Source organism: Cupressus sempervirens, chromosome 10, assembly GCF_028749045.1.
Source record: "Cupressus sempervirens isolate cs-2001-9-10 chromosome 10, ASM2874904v1, whole genome shotgun sequence".
In the NCBI taxonomy this organism is placed as follows: Eukaryota; Viridiplantae; Streptophyta; class Pinopsida; order Cupressales; family Cupressaceae; genus Cupressus; species Cupressus sempervirens.
In genome coordinates, this window is record NC_143127.1 from 952520126 (window position 1) to 952537438 (window position 17313).

The window sequence follows — 17313 nt, forward strand, 5'->3', positions numbered from 1 at the left end:
AGAATAGATTGAGAAGAACCAAACTTCGACTCTTGTTTCTAGACCCAAGGATAAAAATGTAATTGGCACAAAATGGGTGTTTAGAAATAAGTTGAATGAAGGTGGAGAAGTTTCAAGAAATAAGGAAAGATTAGTGTGTAAAGGCTATTCTCAAGAGGAAGGTATTGATTATGGTGAAACTTTTGATCCTGTTGCAAGATTAGAAGGTGTTAGAACTTTACTAGCATATGTAGTACATACAGGATTTAAAGTATATCAAATGGATGTTAAATCTACATTCTTGAATGAAATTCTTGATGAGGAAGTATACATTGAAAAACCAGAAGGTTTTGTCAATCCTAATAAGAGACATGGTTTGAAAATTACACAAAGCATTATATAGTCTCAAGCAAGCTCCCAGAGCTTGGTATGAAAGGCTACATAACTATTTGGTACAGATTGGCTTTCAAAGAACAAACAATAACAGCATTCTATATATCAAAGAAGGACCAAACAAGAAAATTGTATTGGCTGAAATATTTGTTGATGATACTTTATTCACGGGGAATGATGACTTATGCAAGGGATTCTCAGAAGAAATGAGAAAAGAGTTTGAAATGTCTATATTTGGTGAGATAAAATTCTTTGTTGGGTTATAGATACAACAAATAAAAAATGGTATCTATATTACTCAATCCAAGTATATCAAGGAAATATTGAAGAAATTTGGAATGGAAAATTCAAAGCCTGTTAGAACTCCTATGACTACTAGACATAAACTTTCCAAAAATGATGATTCCAAAAAAGTAGATCAGACCACATATAGATCAATTATTGGAAAACTACAATATGTATTATATACAAGGTCTGATATTGCATTAGCAGTTGGTATGGTGGCAAGAGTCTCAGCAAATCCAAGAGAAAATCACATGATGGCAATCAAGAGAATCATGAGATATCTAAAAGGTACTCAAGACTATGGCTTATGGTACAAACTTGGAGGCAATCTGGACGTAAAGGTATTTACTGATGCTGATTGGGCAAGAAGTATTGATGACAAAAAAAGCACCAGTGGTGGAGTATTCTTTCTTGGTAAAAGACTAGTGTCTTAGACAAGCAAGAATCAAAGTTATACATCTCAATCCACAGCAGAGGCAAAATATGTAGTAGCAGCAGTTAATTGTTCAAACATTGTCTGGTTCAAGCAACTATTAGCAGGTATGAAGATAGAGATCAAGGATCCAGGTATGAAGATAACACCAATGCAATCAATATACTAAAGAACTCAGTGATGCATTCTAAAACAAAGCACATTGCTATAAAATATCACTTCTTAAGATAATTGGTGCAGGATAAAGAAGTTAGATTGGAATATGTGAATACAAAGGAACAAATTGTAGACATATTCACTAAGCCATTACCTAAGGATGCATTCTTGTATCTAAGAGGTAAGCTAGGGGTCATTCCCCTATTAAAAGCTCACTAAATGAAGTTTAGTGATGCATCAACTAGAGCATGTTGAAGATCAATTAGTTGATGTAGAATTGGCAAGAACTTATTGCAAATGAATCAATACTTGAGGTACATCGATATTATAAAGGAAGTTGTTGTCTTTGGCATGTGTTGTCAAAGAGGGAGAAGTTTACTATCATATCTCATAAGAAATTTCTCTAAGAGGGAGAAGTTTGTAGTAAGAGGGAGTTGCAGATGAAAGTTTTCTGACAGAGGGAAAGATCTAAAGACAGGAAGAGCTCACACTAACAAAGGGAGTTCTCATGGATGAGAATCAAAATGAAACTAAGGATATGTTCCTTACTTTATGCTTGCTTTGAAATTTCATTGTGCTATGACATATTGTGTTGCCATCAATGCCAAAGAGGGAGATTGTTGGATACAATTGATTAATTGTGTGTTGCCTTTGATGTTACACAAATTTCATATCAGTACAAATGTCATATTAGTTTTAGTCAGTGCTTGTTGAGATCACTCAAGCAGTGAACACAGTTTTCTGTGTCTACCAAGTGTTCCTGTGTTTGCCAAGTTCAGAAGGTAGTGTCTACCGAGCAATGTTAGTGTCTACCGAGTTCACTAATGAGACAAATGAAAGTGTGTTAAAGATGAGTGTTAACCAAGCTCACTTAGTTAATAAAGGAAAGTTGGATGGAACTAGTGTTGACCAAGCTATGTCACATGAATCAAGTTTCACAATATTCGTCGAGTTTCCAGTACAAGCTGAGTTTGAGACTACTTGAAGGTGATCAGTATGGACCAAGTTTCTACATCTACTGAGTGCATGATGATGCCGAGTATTGATAGTGGATGTTGAGTATCAGAACCTCACCGAGCCAATCTTCTGAACCTGAGTTTCTACATTTTGGCCAACTTTGTAATTTTGTGTAAACTTGTATTCTAGCCAACTAAGATGATGAATATTGTTTATTCTAAGTTAACTTTGAGCCAATTTGACATTATGGATGATATAAATAAAAGGTGAAGTTGTGATTTCTAGAGTGTGCAAGTGTGTTGATTGAATTGATAAGAAAAAGAGGGTGTGAACTTGAAGGATAAGTAGGTATCCTTGTGGAGTAGAAAAGTAATATTCGATCAAGAAGGATCAAGTTTAACCAAAAAAGAGATATGGATTCAGCAATTCAGTTGCATCACAATCAGGTCATTTCATTGTTACTCTCTAACCATTGTAGCAGTGATCTAAAATCTCTTAACCGAGTTGGCTTAACAGTTATTTGTAAATCCTCTAATAAGGTGACAATTCTATTGAATTGTTTCAAGACCTCTAACAAGGTCACTCCTAATAGGGTGATTAAATCCTCTAACAGGGTCACACCTAGCAGTGTGTTTTATAACCTTTAACAAGGTTGGCCCCTAACAGGGCTCACTTTAGAAGAGTGAAAATCAGTAACTAGTTGCAATTGGTGGTTTTCCCCAAATTGGGTCTCCACGTTAAATCTTGGTGTCAAATGTGTCCATGCTACTTACTTTTATGTGTTTGCAACTAAGTTAAAGTAATGGTAATCATAGATAATATCTAAAGAATTGCATGTTAGTATTTATTGAGCAAACATAGTGTTTACCGAGTTATAGTATTTTCTTTGTTTACCGAGCATCAATGGTATTCAGTTTATAGAATTTTTTTTTGTACTGACATATAAGGAATCTGGGATTTAGTTTAGTGGTAACTGATTCACCCCTCCCCTATCATTTACTCCTCTTATATTTCCAACATTTCCATCATCACCAATGAAGTCTTATGCTTCATTCCTAAATCCTCATAACCATGTTTTATCTGCCCTTGCAAAGTAACATACTTCTTTGCACCAAAACATACAATCTTTTCACCTTCACTACTATCAATCAGTAAAAGAGTAAGATGAAATTTCTTACCATCCTTATGCACAACATACACATTTGACAAACCAAAATACATTGTATTCCTAAAGCCTTGCCATGGCCTTCCAAGAATAATATGACAATGGGTCATAGAGATTATATCACATAAATCCCTATCAACATATCCTCCAATTGAAAAATAAAAAAATGCTTGTTCCTCAACAAACTATGTTTTGCTCATTGCTCACTCATGAAGCCTTATATGGTTTAGAAATGGGAAATCTTTTCAAATTCAATTTGTTAACCATCTCATAAGAAACCAAATTGTCAAATGAACCAAAATCAATGATCATCCTACAAATCTTACTGACTTTCACAATTTGTTCTAAAAATGGATACTTGTTGTTGCATTTGTAATCTTCTTCTTACCATAAAAATGTCTCCTTCAGTATATGGTTCTATCTCAATGATTTTATCTTTGTCTTCACATTCTTTACTTCCTTCCTCTCTACTTTGTGTCAAGTGGACTCTCTTCTCTACCTTTTTGAAGTCAACCTCCTTCTCAGGACACCTATGGGATTGATGCCCAATTGCTCTACAAGTAAAACATTTACCAATGAATACACCACTGCCTCTACCATAACCAAAACTTCCACCTCCTCTTTGCCTTGCATCAGTAATTATGTTCTTGTCATTTTCATCACTAGGTTATCCCTTGTCATTATTGGATTTTCTTCCTCTACCTTTGTTTGGATTTCCTCTACCACCACTATTCTTGTCTTGTTTTCTCCTCAACTTTTTCTCAGCTCTCACAGCCAATTTATAACATTCCTCAATTGACCTAGGAGTTGCAAGACTTAATTCATCTCGGATGTTGAATCTAAGTCCCCTTGAGTATCTTTCCATCTTTTCTTCCACATCCTCTTCATGCCCAACTCTAATGTCCAACTTATGAAATTCTCTAGTGTACCCTTGTACATCCAAGTCTCTTTGCCTAAGACCTCACATTTTCTTGTACATATGTACCTTGTAGTAACTACATAAAATTTTTACCTACATTTTTTCCATCATAGTATACCAAGAAGAAATCTTTGGCTTATATTCTTCCATCTCTCTGCTTGAACACAATCCCACCATAACAGGGCATGTCCTCTTAATCTTGACTTTGCAATCTTTACCCTTTGCCCATCCTCAATGTCTTCACACTCAAATGAGTTCTCCATGGCACTAAACCAATCAATGAGGTCCTCATAATCCATCTTACCTGCGTACAAGGATTAGTTTGATCTTCCTTTTGCATCTCCACTTCTTATGGTTTTAGCAAACTTAGCCATCCTCACATCTTTTGGATCTAATTGTGCTTCCTCATTCAAAGGAATTTCTTCTTCTCCCTGATTTTCATAATCATCAACATGTTCTAACCTACTCTTTCCTCTCTTTTCAAGTATAGTTAATCTTCCAACCAAGGATCTTATCTCCTTGTCCTTCTCAATATTCTCCCTTCTCTCTTGTTTAAGGGTTGCTCTTATTATTTTTTTCTCTTCCACTTGCTCCTTTATAAGTTTGGCAAATATAGAACTAGTGACCTTCTGAGGGATCCCACCATATTCTCCTTCTGGCATTTCCAAATGTATCAAGACCAACTATGGAACACTCAAAAGGAAAGGGACACTCCAAGGCCTTGACAAAGGATCAAATACCTAAAAGACCCCAAAAATTTTCTTCTTTCTCTCAATCTAGGATGCTCCTAGGCTCTAATACCAATTGATGCAAAGGTTAAGTGTGGTGGGGGTCAAATCAAGGTTGTTCCCACTTAAACCTATATGGGAAATACAAGGTTCCCCAAACCCTCTAAAGAGCAAAAAGTTAACAAACAAATCCAACACCTCCCCAATAACCAAGATGGGCATCTTAGGCCAATAAAAGGTTGACTCAAAGGGTTTCAACCAATTTTGGGTTCTTAAACAACACCCAACACCCAAATCCCCCAAATTGTCCAATAGGCCTAATTGCTTTCTTAGTAGATCTCTAGTGACACAAATCTGAAGTTTACTCCCAAATTTTCCAAAACACTCCCCAAAAAAATGGTGGATTCAAATACCCATTTCATCATCCTTTAACATATCCCAACCCTAGCATAGGTAGTTTTGGTTCAACATACATATCTTTAGACTATGCACCTACTTTAGGCATAAAATAGGGTCATTGTACAAAGCAAATGTAAGCCCCACTTACTCTCAAACCCCAAGACTTTAAAAAATCTCTTGAAATGGTTCCAATGCAAGGAAAATCAATTCATTTGGTCTTCAAACCCCTACAAGTAAGAAACCCCCAATTGGTCTCTTACAAACCCTCAAAGGTAGGGCTTTCTCAATATACACCTTCCCAATCAAATCTCAAAATTTTGAGTGTTGATACACCTTCTCCATGCCGTAATAATCTACTTCTAGTCATAAAACAAAGACCTCCAATGGCTAGAACTCTTGTTGCTACTCCATAGCCATGAATTTAGTGCCCTTCACACTCACAAACTTCATTATTGATCACCAATCGTTAGAACTTCATGTCAAAACATTGTTAGGATTACTTTGTACATAAAATTACATGATCATTTCATGAGAATCTAATTCCTACATTCATGGAATGATCAACATTTCATGTGAACACTCAAAACTATAAAGGAAAATAGTGAAATCCTTAAAGCATCAACAACAAACTTAATAGGAAGGAACTTTACAAATCTTTATACATTATGAATTGATCAATCAATGCATAAATACTCTTATGAGGCCATAATATTTCAAGAGACCAAAGATAATCAAGAAATCATGCACAAAATATTTGCAAAGTGAAGTTTTTTGAATTTTTCATAACCAGTCTGTACAATGTTGATCAAATTCATACCACCATGTTGCCCCCATGCCTTGGCCAGGCCATACAGGGTGTATAAAAACTTTCCCAACCAATTTCATTTAGTTGAAACTTATTACAAATATGTTTAAAGTCCTAAAATTGGTTTCTTTCCTAAATGCACCTAACTATTGGATTTCAAATATTTGAATCTCATATTTTGTTTCATTGCATATTTTAGTAAATTAAATCCTCTAATTGAATGGATTCAATCTATAATTACTCCTAGAACCTAATTGACCCTCCTAATAAACTTAGATCCTTTATTGGCACTATTGGCCATCATTACATCAAATTTGGTCCTAAGTCCTTTATCAGAACTTCTAGGACTTTTTACATTTACATCAAATTGTCCATTACAAAGTGTCATTATTGGCTTCAAGATCTCCCAATTAACATTCAAGGATGCTTTTGATCCTATTACTCCATTTGGTTCCAAGGTGGTTTTAGGTGTTTGCTTAGGTGCCCCTACACTAGACTCACTACATTTGAACTGTCAATTTTTTATAGTATTCCCCTACTAGTGTTGAATATGTTTTTAAGGCTCAACTAACCCTTGATGGATCTAGAAGAAAGAAGAAGAGTAAACATATGGAAAGTGTCAATGAATATGATGATGATCTTGGTGAACTTTGTTGAGCTTTCATTTTGCATAATGCTTAATGACAGGAATTCTTTCGAACTCCTCTCTTGAAAAGCTAATCTAGGATCAACTCCAAGGTTCCAAGTGATCTTGCAACCTACTGGAAACCGCTTGATTGAAGATAAATGTGTATGTTCATGAGGATGCATTTTTTGGTTCGAATGATTTTGGATAAGATGTTTGATCTATTATTTTGAAAAGTAACCACAAAAGAGATATATTTTTAGTATTTTTTGTTTTATGATGAATGCAATTTATCGATGCAACTATATGAATTCCTATTTTAACCAAGTGTTACAAAAGAAAATAACAAAGATAAGGTAATAAGAGATTAAAGAAAATAACTTAAAAGGAAAATTACTAATGGACATAAACCATGGTAACAATACGTTTATGAGTTAAATCATCGAAAAGATTAGGTAGGAAACCAATGAAAATAGGAATAGTGCTTCCTCAATTCCATTGATGCAATTGTTGATGGAAACTCAATAATAACCGAAAGATGTTTCACTTCTCATCAAATCGCAAGGCCACAGAAAGTGTGCTCACATGAGACAAGAAGCTATGCAGGAACAATAGGTTATATTTTCTCTAACTTGGTACATTAGCAAAATTCATTAACATGAGGGAAACACCAGAACTATAAGGTTACACAATCATAACAACACAATAACACTATTGGCTCCATTATTATTCATGAACATGCAATTACAAAAAAAAACACTCTAGCAAGAATAACTACACGTAGAATGAGAGCACCAATAGCATATATTATTGCATCAAAATAACAGCTTGGAGTACATATTACATCCATGTATTTATAAAAGAAATATTCTCCTCCTTTTGTGTTAGGAGTGAGAGCTCTTCCAATGTAAACTCATGCTAAAAAATGAATAATATAAAGTTAATTACATACAAATTAACTCTCTATATGGTGCTAAGTAGGTCTCCACCCTTGCTTATATCAATTAATGGGTGCATGAGCCTTTACATGACTTAAAACAATAAAAGAAGGAGAATATAAGAAGATAGAAGCCATGAGATGATCTAGGAGTCTTTGGGAGCTCAAAAAATGGAAGCTCGACCTTTAGGTGTCTCTGGGAGTTGAATTGTCATCAAAATGTATTTTTGATGCATGGAATGCTCTAAAATAGCAACTGGTAGTTAATTTTCGATGCACTACTTCTTCTTGAAAACTATCAGTGCACCTCTGAGAAAAGCGCATGTGTGCACTTATGCACCTTGGTAATAGGACCCAAAATTCCAAAAAAATCTTCTAAGCGTCAAAACTTGTTTTGTAACATTTGGGTTTTCTTCCCCTTTATACCAAAATGATGTGTGGATGTTTCCCATTTAACTTTTGGATGGTAGAGGTGATTTCTTGAGGAGCTAATAAGTCTAAAGCTTCATACTTTACCCTCACTTCCCTATGAAAATCATGAAGTGTGACTTCTTGGGCATTCGCTTGAACTTGAAAGTCATGGGATTGAGTGTGATCTTAGCTTTTACAGACCTCAAGGAGTGTCTCGATATTTTAGTTATGTGCACCTATACACCTTAAGAGACAATTCATTCACTAAATCTTCAAATTACACACCTTCAAGGAATTGTGCAAGGTGCTCAATTCACCAAAAAATCAAAGTTCTCAGTTTTGAAAATGGTTTCTGGGTTTTGCTCAAATGGGGTTTTAGATCACTCTTTTGTATTTATTTTTTTCTTTTTGATGATTTAGGTCTATTTGCATACCTTGCGCACCTATGTACTTTTCTCTTCAAAACTTGTAAAATTGTGCACGTTCTAGAGTTCTTCAGCTTATGCATACCTCAAAATTACATTGCACACATGTGTACCTACGCACCTTCTAGAGATAATTCATTCACCAAATCCTCAAATTGTACACCTTCAGAGATTTGTGCAAGGTGCTCAATTCACCAAAAAATCAAAGTTCTTAGTTTTGAAAATGGTTTTTTGGTTTTTCTCAAATGAGGTATGGGAGCACTCTAGTGTACTTATTTTGTCCTTTCTGATTATTTATACCCTCTTTATAGCCCAACATTGTCATAGACTTGAACTCCTACTTCTTCTATCTGAAATCCCAAGGCGCCTATTTTGAAAATGTACATGCAATACCATGGTAATTATTTTGTGCTATGGATGATGAGGATTCCATGATGACCTATACAAAAGATAAACATCAATATCCTAGTGTTAGGGGTTAAAAAAATGATGCTAGCTGACCAGACTCCTAAACCCAAACTACAAAACTCCACTCCTTGAGCCACCTTGGAAGATACCCTATTATGACGAATGAGCTTCTGTGAGCCAAAAAAAGGGGGTCCCCATTTCTAAAGTTGAAAATGGGACATGTGTTTTGGAACCACAACAAATAGCCTCAACAAAAGGAAGAAATAACAAAGCTATTTCTTCATCAACAAGCATTCTTATAACATTGTCAAGTGACAGCTAGATTTCAAATATTTCAAGCAATTTTCAAGTCCTTTGGAAGTTGAAACCTCATAATCTTAAATTTTCTAGCTTAGTGTGTGTTTAGTGTATCAATTTCCTTTGACTTCTCAAGGTGTAGTCTATCATGAGTATCCAGCAACTTGGAGAATTTTTTTAGCTAGACTAGTCCATTCATCAGGAATCATTGTAAACCTACTTGTTCATCACTATTTGACTAGATGAGAGAATCCATCCTAAGGGATCTTGGAAAGTTATCAATTCTTTACATTTTGAGTCTTTGGTAATCTTCTTTAGCTTGCTTTGTGGAGCTTGTGTGTTTCCACTTGATTCTTCCTTGGAGCATTTTCATAGAATAGGATAGCAATTTTGGAGTGCATATCCCTATATATTTGATTAACTTTTACAATCATCTAGAATATTTATATGTAACAAATTTGTGTTTCTTGTTTTTCTTCCTTTCTACCCTGACCATGCTTAGACTATGTGGCCAAGGTATTGGTGTTATTTTCTAGATCTATACTTTAGTTGATAACTCTTATGTTCTTCTTTTAATGAACTTTTAGGAAACTCTCATGCCAAATAGTGATCTTAGCAGTTCTTTGAAGAGACCCTTTGTTTGAACCAACAAGTTTGCAATTATCCCTTTCTACTATCAACCTAGATTCAAATATCACCTAGTAATCAATTCTTCAGTTTGTAAAGTGTTGAGAGCTATCAATCTATGATTCCCATTTTAAGACTAGAAGTCCTCTACAACTACAAGCAACACATTTTTTCAATTGATACAAGAAAGAAAATCATCTAAATGCTTTGACAAGAAATACCTCTTCCGTAAAGTTGAGACTTGTTGGGATGGACCAAATATTGGGAACAACCCCAACAAAACACACTGACTCCCTGAATCAAAGACTAAAAAAGAAAAAGAAAGCAAGAATATATTTTTAAAAACCAAACAAAAAGACTCAACTCAAAGAAAACTAACACCTAACTAAAGAGACATAATAAAAATAATAATTTAAAATATATATATATATATATATATATATATACAAAAAACTCTAAATAAAAAGAATGTGGGGTGCTTGTCAGTAGATTTCTTATTATGTGCAATAGTAATGAACCACCCCATATAGTTCTAAAAAATGATGACTTGTCTTTGTACTCAGAAAAAATAAAATTTGGATAATCTTGGTTCAAACTCTCGGTACAAATCACACAAAATCAGAAGTTGTGGTAACTATCCATGGCCATGATTAATCCACAAACAAGTTCTCTTACCTTCAACATCATATTCAAATTGAAAACCATCAAATTGAGAGGGATAATGGGAAGATATCATATGATCTAGTGAGTCCCCCACCATAGGGGTACACTCACACATTGTAATTTCTCCTTTTGGTGGTCTTACCTCATGGTATACAACTCCATGCACACATGGAAACACTAGTGTCGATGATGTAATATAGCTATCAGAACAAGACCCATACGATAGAACATTTTTTTATGGTCCTTATTATCACCATAATCAACCTTAAACCATGAATTGTCACCTTTGGGCTCCTTGGGACTAGAAAAATTAATCATAAGCCTTCCTTTTGAATTACAGGATTCGTTAATGTCATTAATCAAGGTGTTTCCTCCCTCATTTCCCAAAGAAGCTTGTTCAAAATCATACTTTCCCTCCATTGTGATATCCCAAGCTAACAAGAAATTAGGACAACTTACTTTTGAATGGAACCCAAATGGATGGATTCTAAATGACTTAGTTATTGCATGGTCTAATATATGTTTAGAATACCCACAAATAGACATTTCCTTAGTCAAGCTTGAGAAAAAATTAAGCACTCTATCCATCTCTTCTAATGACATATCTTATTTTGAGGGAGGTATCTTATCGTTATCTAATGGGGAATCAATATCATAGTAGAAAGCATTGGTATCTTCATCTTGATGACTTCTCGATTCAAAAATATTAGCCACCTTAGAATCTTAGTCATTTCCACCATCTTTTGCAACTTTGAGAATTTTCGCAACTCCATGGAGTTTTGGCACTTCAAATTTTCTTGCACCCTCAAAATTTATTGGGATATCCACACTTATTGCAACATGAAAACTTGAGACAATTTCATTACTTTTGATAATTTCAATAGGTTGATCTATCTGCACTAACACATTAGATACTACATCTTGGCAACTCGAACATTCCAACTCTAAATGAATCCTTTGATGGAGGCAAAAATAGTTAGGAAGCAAAAGGATGTTTGGATTTTGATCTTCTCCAAGATACTTCAAATTTCTTCTTATGTTATCCATAAAACCTTTCAAAACCTCATCCTTTACATGTAATTCCTTCTGGACTATCAAGGTAATGTTGGTTGGAGCCTCATAATGAATTGGAGTATTAAAGACCTACATGTTTGGAGGAATGGGATGTAACCATAGAGAGACATCATCCATTAGAAATTCCTCTCTACTTTTCAAATTTTGTGTGTTCTTATTATTGCTGCAATAAACATGTATCCCAAATTGTCCATGCTCTTTCTCTTCATTGAATGGGAACACAAATTCCTCATGATCATCTTCATCATTTTGTCCTCCTACAGATTTATCATATGATTCAAACACCATTGCACTAAACTGCAAAGGTTGTTCCTCCATGATTTGGGGAGGTTGATCTGAAACATCATTGTACCCATATCCATTTTCACTTGGTCCCATACATGTAATACCATTATTCTCATTGTTGATGTTATCATAGGAGCCATAATGTCTGCTCTAATTTGAGAATAATTCTTTTGGGAAACAAGTTGTCTTGGATAATTGCCTTGGTTTCTTGAGGAATTCAACTTTATTCTCATAAGTTCATTGGATAAAAGAGACATCATCTTCTTCATGGCCTTAACCTCACTAGCCATATTGTTCTTGAGTTTAGTAGGTGAAGTCCTTTCCTCAAAGAATACAGTCTTTTGGTGCTCATACCCTAAATATGTAATTGTTGGCATTAGAGTAGCAATAACTTGTTGTCATAAAGGTACTAGATTCAATAGGGACATTTGATTGGGCATAGTACATGCTCCTACAAGAAATGGTGGTATGGCTATTGTATTATTAAAAATGAAGGAAGACACAAAGTTTCCTCCACCATGGGTATCTACCTGCTTCGTGAATGTAATAGCCTCTTTCAAGACCTTTTCAAAGGTATCAATGCTTTGGGTGGGAGCCTTCTTAGAAAAATAGAAGTTAATGAATACATTGTTCCCAAATAGATCTGGATGGCAGCCTCTTGTGGTATAGTATAAGGAAATTCCATTCTTTGATACATCCAATGGAAGTGATGATTAAACTAGGAAATAGTCTCGTGGAGATCCCTCTTAATTGAGATGAACTGATGATGTAGGATAGTTGGATCAATATAGATCTTGAATTGTTGCAAAAACTTTCTCCCAAAATAGTTCCAATCCCTTATTGATGCTAGTGGCAAATTGAGGTACCAATTGTATGTCATTTCCCCCAAAGTATAAGGCAAAAGGTGAAAGAACATGTCCATATGCTGAATCTGGTTTTGATCATAGATTTTCTTGAAAATTTTAATATGATCTTCTATTGTTCATGATTATTCATAGATGAACCATAGGAAAAACTTCTTAGAATTTTTGGACAAGTCATGTAATGGACCAATTTGATTCAAAGGTGAACATCAAGCATTGAAGAAAGACATGGTGCATAATGATGGGAATGTGTGAAGTAGAATGTAGAGTGGATGATGATGATGATGATGGAATTTTTAATTTGAATGGGTGGAGTTATTGGTATCCCTTTATCACTGTGAGGCTTGTGAAAGTGACTGAGTTCTAGGAATTTATGTTTATTCTGGAAAAGTGCGCCTCTGAAAAAAGCACCTTCAAAAAGTGCACCTGCACACCTTTTGATAGTGACAAACTTGGAGAATTTCTGAACTTCCAAAAATTGTAGAAATTTCAAATAAACAGCTTGGGTTTGTGAGCCAAATGGTTTTTAGGCCCTCCTTCTAGCACCACTTCTGTTGAACTACCATTTTGCACAATGCTTAACAACAAAAATCCTTTCGAACTCCTCTCTTGAAAAGCTAATCTAGGATCAACTCCAAGGTTCTGGTTGATCTTACAACCTACTAGGATCTCCTCAATTGAAGATAAATGTGTATGTTAATAAGGAGGCCTTTGTTGGTTCGAATGATTTCGGATAAGATGTTTGATCTGCTATTTTCAAAAATAACCACAAAAGAGATATATTTTTGGTATTTCCTATTTTATGATGAATGTAATTTATCAATGCAACTATATGAATTCTTATTTTAACCAAGTGTTAGCAAAGCAAATAACAAAGATAAGGTAACGAGAGATTAAAGCAAATAACTTCAAAGGGAAATTCCTAACAGACATAAACCACGGTAACAACATGTTTGTGAGTTAAATCATCGAAAAGATCAGGTTGGAAACCAATGAAAATGGGAGCAGTGCTTCCTCAATTCCATTGATGCAATTGTCAATGGGAACTCAATAATAACCAAAAGATGTTTCACTTCTCATCAAATCTCAAGGCCACAGAAAGTGCGCTTATGCAAGACAACAAGCTATGTAAGAACAATAGGTGATCTTTTCTCCAACTCGGTAAATCAATGAAATTCATTAACATGAGGCAAACACCTGAACTAAAAGGTCACACAATCATAACAACACAATAAAACCACTAGATCCATTATTATTCATGAACATCCATTCATAAAAACAACACACTCTAGCAAGAATAACTAAACTCAGAATGAGAGCACCAATATCATTTATTATTGCATCAAAATAATAGCCTGGAATACATATTACATCCATGTATTTATAAAAGAAATCCTCTCCTCCTTTTGTGTTAGGAGTGAGAGCTCTTCTAATGCAAACTCATGCTAAAAAACTAATAAAATAAAGCTAATTACATACAAATTGACTCTCTATATGGTGCTAAGTAGGTCTCCACCCTTGTTTAAATCAATTAATGGGTGCATGAGCCTTTACATGACTTAAAACAATAAAAGACTAAGAAGATAAGAAGATAGAAGCCATGAGATGATCTGGGAGTCTTTGGGAGCTCTAAAAATGGAAGCTCAACCTTCTTTAGGTGTCTTTGGGAGTTGAATTGTCGTCAAAATGCATTTTTGATGCATGAATAGCAACTAGCAGTTAACTGTCAGTGCATTGCTTCTTCTTGAAAATTGTCGGTGCACCTCTAAGAAAAGTGCACCTACTCACATGCACACCTTAGTGCCAAGACCCAAAAATCCAAAAAATCTTCGAAGTGTCAAAACTTGATTTCTAGCATCTGGGTTTTCTTCCCCTTTATACCAAAATGATGTGTGGTTGTTTCCCTTTGAACTTTTGGATGGTAGAGATGATTTCTTGAGGAGATAATCTATCTAAAGCTTTATACTTTAACCTCACTTGCATGTGGAAATCATGAAGTGTGACTTCTTGGGCATTCCGTGGAACTTGAAAGTCATGGCTTTGAGTGTGATATTAGTTGCTACAGAAGACAAGGAAGTCATGGTAATGCTTGGCACCTCAGAGAGCCTCTAGATGTTTTAGTTATGTGCACCTATGCATCTTAAGAGAATTCATTCACTAAATCTTCAAATTGTGCACCTACACACCTACAGACACGTGCACCTATGCACCTTCAGGGATTTGTGCAAGGTGCTCAATTCACCAAAAAATAAAAGTTCTTAGTTTTGAAAATGGTTTCTGGGTTTTGCTAAAATGGGGTTTTAGATCACTCTTGTGTACTTATTTTGATATTTTTGATGATTTAGGTCTATTTGTGCACCTTACGCACTTATGTACTTTGCTCTTCAAAACTTCTAAAATTGCGCACTTTCGCACATGCACACCTAGAGTTCTTCAACTTATGCATATCTCAAAATTACAATGCCCACTTGTGCACCTTCTGGAGATAATTCATTCACCAAATCTTCAAATTGTGCATCTGCACACCTTCAAGTAATTGCGCAAGGTGCTCAATTCACCAAAAAATCAAAGTTCTCAGTTTTGAAAAAGGTTTCTAGGTTTATCTCAAACAAGGTATGGGAGCACTCTAGGGTACTTTTTTTTTTTTTTTATTATTATTCATGCCCTCTTTATACCCCAACATTGTCATAGACTTGAACTCCTCTTACTTCTTCTATCTGAAATCCCAAGGCACTTGTTTTGAAAATGCACATGCAATACCATGGTAATTATTTTGTGCTATGGATGATGAGGATTTCATGATGACCTAAACAAAAGATAAACATCAATATACTAGTGTTAGGGGTTTAAAAAAATGATGCTAGTTGACCATACTCCTAAACCCAAACTACAAAAATTCCACTCCTTGAGCCACCTTGGAAGATACCCTATTCTAACGAATGAGTTTCTGTGAGCCAAAAGAAAAGGGGATCCCCATTTCCAAAGTTCAAAATGAGGCATGAGTTGTGGAACCACAAAAAACTTGAAGCATTATTAGACAAAAGGCTACCAAGTGGAAAAGGCAAATACAAAGGTAAACTTCCTATAATCTTTTTTATATGTAACAAAGTTGGTCATATTGCTACAAGATGTCCTGGTAGAGATTAGAAAGATGAATGGGAAGACTTCAAGTACTGAGGAAGGAGAGACAATAGAAACAGTTGAGGTAACAAAGACTACAAAGATAAATGTAAAAAAATTCACTACATTGTTGAAGAAGATGGTTCTAGTAGTGATTCTAATGATCATGATGAATAAGTTGTTTATGTTGCAATGAAAGATGATTTTGATGAAGATGAGAAAACTACATTAATTTAATATATGAGTAAGAATGATAAATGGATAATTGATAGTGGTTGCTCACATTATATGACTGGTAATACAAGTAAGTTTGAGAAGTTAGAACATTATAATGGAAGTAGTGTTAAGTTTAGAAATGATGCACCATGTTATTTGAAAGGTAAAGGATCAATTATACTGAATTATGAGATCAAATGTGACATTGCATATTGGGTTGATGGACTTGTTGGTGTTTTGAAACAACACAGTCCCAAATTACCCCGATGAGAACAAGATACATCTAAGGCCAACTAACTCTCATTTTCAACGTACCCTTTCAAACATCAAGCCAACTATAAGGCTAGACCCTTCTTCTACTTCAGGCTTTGCAAGACCTAGGCAGGTGGACCTCACATTCAATTTATATGGTACTAGTGCTAAAGCATATTGCTAAATCTAACAAACTAGATAAAACTCTTATTTCTCCTATTGACTCATGCAACAACATAGATCTGCAATAGCTAAATGCAAAACAATGTAATTCATAAGCTAAGTGAGGGCATTTTGTTCTAGCTCTTCAAACATAAAATATAAAGATGATTTGAATTTGATTTGATTTTATGTGGGTAAGGAAAGTGGATGAAAACCCAGTATGGTCAAAAAACTAATGATCCTATAGTTGATTAGTGCCTGATCCATTGGGAAAATTCACAAATCTCTCTCATGCATTTTGGATATCTAAGACACATATCATATGCCAAGACTCTAGATCTATCCATTTACCTTGTAAATTGGATATAAATGTTCAATCTAAATCTCATTCTTACCTATTATCCTCCTCAATAAACTTGCAACCCTATTGATTTCACTTAAGCATTTACATAATTTCTTGAATTACAAGCAACAATGAAACAACATACAACATTAAGGGGATGCAACTATGATCTAGGCTCTTTGTTCAAATATCCTAAAACATTACACATCACTGAGAAAGGAGACAAGATTTAAAATGAAACTCAACACCTGTTGTTCTTTGTATTGATTTCCTTGACATAATACATGAAAATGCATGAAATTGACTCACAAAATACCTAATAAACCAAACTGTACAATATACATATGTTTTCATACAAGAGAGAAAATGGTGGGAATGAGAAACTG